This window comes from Amphimedon queenslandica, unplaced genomic scaffold, assembly GCF_000090795.2.
Source record: "Amphimedon queenslandica unplaced genomic scaffold, v1.1 AMPQUscaffold_13060, whole genome shotgun sequence".
NCBI classification, from domain to species: Eukaryota; Metazoa; Porifera; class Demospongiae; order Haplosclerida; family Niphatidae; genus Amphimedon; species Amphimedon queenslandica.
The window spans coordinates 71,011-75,067 of record NW_003546704.1 but is presented as its reverse complement, the minus strand read 5'-3'; the positions used below and the strand labels follow the sequence as shown (position 1 = coordinate 75,067).

Here is a 4,057-nt window from a genome sequence, read left to right as displayed (position 1 = left end):
CTTCATTTATACAATACAATAAGATAATACCTTATCTTGTGAGCAGGTTTTATGGGGCACCTGAAATAAATAAATAATATTAATAATGATTGTAATGATAAATTTAAAAGTTGCTCTAAAATCGTGCCAAAGTCTCTGAACTATAATAGTACAGGGTCAAGGACAAATTTCACCAAAACTAAAAGGAGAGAATTCTCCATTTTTATAATTCTTTTTGGTACATATACATGTTTTCGTGTGGCGTAGAAAGTTTGAACTAATTTTGATTAAAATTGAATTTTTAAAAATTTTTTAAATTTGCTCAAAAATTGGACCAAAGTCCCTGTACTATATAGTACAGGGTCACGAGCCATATTTTGTCAAAAATGAAGGGAAAAATATTTTCAATTTTTATAATTTTTTTTGATACATATGCATGTTCTCATGTAGCGTAGAAAGTTTGAACTAATTTTGATTAAAATTAAATGAGAAATTCAGAAAGTTGCTCAAATGTAGAGAGAAATTAAAAGACATACAAGATGCCAGAGCAGCAAACAGAGAAGAGGAAAATGATGTGGAAGACGACGATCCACAATTGATGGGACAGATTAAAGATGCAATGAATGACGTGAGAGATATGGACACTGGATCTGGTCTCACTCTACAAGAGAGAGAATCGATGCTAAATAAAGATCAAAAACGCATCTTTGATCACGTAAAATCTCATCATTTGAGGCAAATTGAATACAAAAATAAATCAAAACAAGAGAAAGAGCAATCAGAAAGTGTAAAACCGTTGCACATGTTTATCAGTGGTGTGGGTGGCACCGGTAAATCTTTTCTTATTGAGGCAATTAAAGCACTACAGTGAAAAGCCTCTGGTCAACACTGACCAAACAGACATGTGCAGTCTGTGCTCCAACAGGTTTAGCAGCTTACAATGTGGGAGGTGTAACGGCACACAGACTGTTTCAGCTGCCAATAGAACACGATGGACAGTGTGCCTCATACTCGTTCAATACCAAAGGCTAGTCACAAAGTAATGAAAACAGAACTTCAGGATCTGAAAATGGTAATCATTGATGAAGTGTCCATGGTTTCTAGCCTCAATCTCACTTACATACACATGAGAATAAATGACTTATTTGAATCAGACGAATGGTTTGGTGGTAAGAATGTCCTCTTTGTTGGTGACATCCTTCAATTGCCACCAGTTCGTGGCAAACCAGTGTTTGACAAAGTAACAGCATCAACACTGAAATACAGACTTGGTAGTATGGGTGCAGTAAATATATGGTGTGATACTGTCACCTATGATGAATTGACTATAAACGAAAGACAAAAAACCGACCAGAAATTTTCTGAAATGTTGGACAAAGTGAGACGGGGCTTTCCAGATGATCAGACTCTCGCTACACTTTCTGAAAGGGTATTTTTGACACCCGTTGAGAAAAAATTTAAAATATTACAACAGGATGGTAATGCCCCAGTTTGCCTGTTTCCAAAAGGAGATATGTGCAAAGAATTTAATGAAACAATGCTGGCTAATCTACCAAGTCCATGCATGCAACCGTGAAAATAAGAGCCACAAATTTAATTGATGGTACTGGCAACATACCGGTACATGTACGTAGGAAAAAAGATGATGATAATTTAGAAATAAAGGTTGAGAAAAAGTTAAAAGAATTAAATAAAGATATTAACAATACTGGTGGTTTAGAAGCCAAATTAAAATTGGCTGTGGAGGTTAGAGTAATGTTGCGTTGTAATGTAAATGTTGAAAAGGGATTAGTGAATGGAGCACTTGGTACAGTGCAGGCCATTTCAGAGACACGCATAACAGTTAATTTTGATAGAATAACTGCCTCCTTGTGAGATTGAAAAAGTGAAGAGAAAGTTTATGGTAATGAAAAATGTGTTTGTGTATAGAAGCCAGTTTCCTTTAATATTAGCTTTTGCTGTTACCATACACAAATGCCAGGGACTGTCACTAGATAATGCAATCATTGATCTGTCTGAAAACGTATTTAGTGCAGGGATGGCTTACGTTGCTCTATCACGAGTAAGAACACTGGTCAGGGGGGCCTGCCTGAAATACGGATCCACGCGGATCAAATGCGGATCAGGCTGAAATGCGGATCAACGCGGAACGCTCGCGGATCTGTATTGAAGTACGGAACAACACGGAAACTACACGGATCTTTCTGCAAGAATGATAGCTATGCATCAGGAGAGAAATTTATCAGCTCTATTTGAGTCTTTGATAGGAACTTTATCATCCTTGCAGTTTCAGCACATGCAGGTAAGCTGATGCTTATGATCACTATGTCGATAATATTAGCCTGTGTTTTATGACAGTTGAGATCTACAGATAAGCTGATATCCTCTTGAGCTATTCTCTTCAACTTTTGTAAACATGCAACCATTGCCTGTGATAATGAGAAAACAGACTACTACTAGATCTAACTACTGAGCAGTCAACACACTCAACATTAGCTCAGTGTGCCTTCATGCAGTCAAGAGACAAGTCAAGTTATTTTAAAGTGCTATCATGGCTGTACCCCCCAAGTTCAACATAGATGACTATGTGGACCATTGTCTGGGAATTTCAGTCTTTGTTTTTTTTTACTTTATCACTGTTATTTTCTAATTATTATTATTCATTCTGCATGACTTATACAATTATTATATTTTTAATCTTTACTATCATTATTCAGCTAACTACTATTATTATTTATTCATTCCATCAATCATTCACAGTCGTAGTCTCTTAAAATTTTACTATTAGCTATTGTTACTCATTCCTTTTGTTTATTGATTTAATCTCATTGTATTTCCCAATTTCAGTGTACTATATGCTTTGGTTTTATAATTGCAAAATCTAATTAAAGTGAGATGAATGTATAAGAAATATAAATCATGTGAATAAAATTCACTTGATAAGGGATCTATAGCAGTTTAAATAAATTTGTACTGTAAATGGGAAATGTATGTATGAACTAACTTGAAAATTAATGACTTTTAATAACATCAAATAATTTTTAAATTGGAATGGAGTACATTTTATAAAGCTATAAAACTTCCATACGCCTGCAATGCCATTATAAAATAGTATGCATTAATGTTATAATGAAGATTGTATTTCTCCCCTTATCAGTGGTGATTCATAACCAGAAACATTTCACAGTCTGCACTACCTTGTGTATGACTATAGCTGTCTACATAAAAATTCAGAGCATTAATGTGTTGCAATAGAGACAGTTATACTTTCATTTCTCGTGGTAAAATAAAAATTCTTTTGTTATTCCTATTCAATCAAAGTTTGAAATATTCAGTTCATATATCAGCTGCTGCAGCAGTTTGCTATTGTGTTAAAGCTATAATATCACTGTGTCATTAAAAACTTATGAATTTATTATAATTATTTCTTAAAGGATCCATTATAAGATGTTATTGTTCTGAATCACATTCACACATAAATTTTGAAGTTATGGTCAGCTCAAGTAGATACTGTATATAAAAAAGAAACTGTAATCACCCCACCAAAATGCTTCATAGTCTTAATGAAACAATAATCAACTTATATAGATCTAACTGTCATGAAAATTACTAGCAACTACGTTACTATGAAGTTTTATAGTCTAATTGAAACTATTATATCAGCTCTAACTGTCAATAAAACTGACACTATAGTAAATGTAATCAACGAATATTATTGACATAGATCTAATGATCATAAACAGCCTACCTGTTCTGAAACTGCTAAAATGATGAAGTTCTTATCAAAAACTTAAATAGAGCTAATAAAAATTCCCTCCTGATGCATAGATATCATTCTTTCAGACAGATCAGTCAAGTTTCAATAGAGATCCGCGAGCGTTCCGCGTTGATCCGCATTTCAGCCCGATCCGCATTTGATCCGCGTTGATCCGTATTTCAGGCAGGCCCCACTGATCCGCATTCTAGTAAAGCCCCATACCAAGCGCTAGCGCTTGGTAATAATGTTGTAAACAGAATGTCTAGTCTACCTCAATCATTCACTTAAATTGAATATTAAGAAAATAATACAAAATATTAT

At 34.2% G+C, this 4,057-nt stretch overlaps 1 pseudogene; it reads left to right on the top strand.

Moving 5' to 3' along the window:
• Positions 1–471: 471 nt before the first annotated feature.
• Positions 472–1,677, top strand: LOC100634703 (ATP-dependent DNA helicase PIF1-like; annotated as a pseudogene).
• The last annotated feature ends 2,380 nt before the right edge of the window (positions 1,678–4,057 follow it).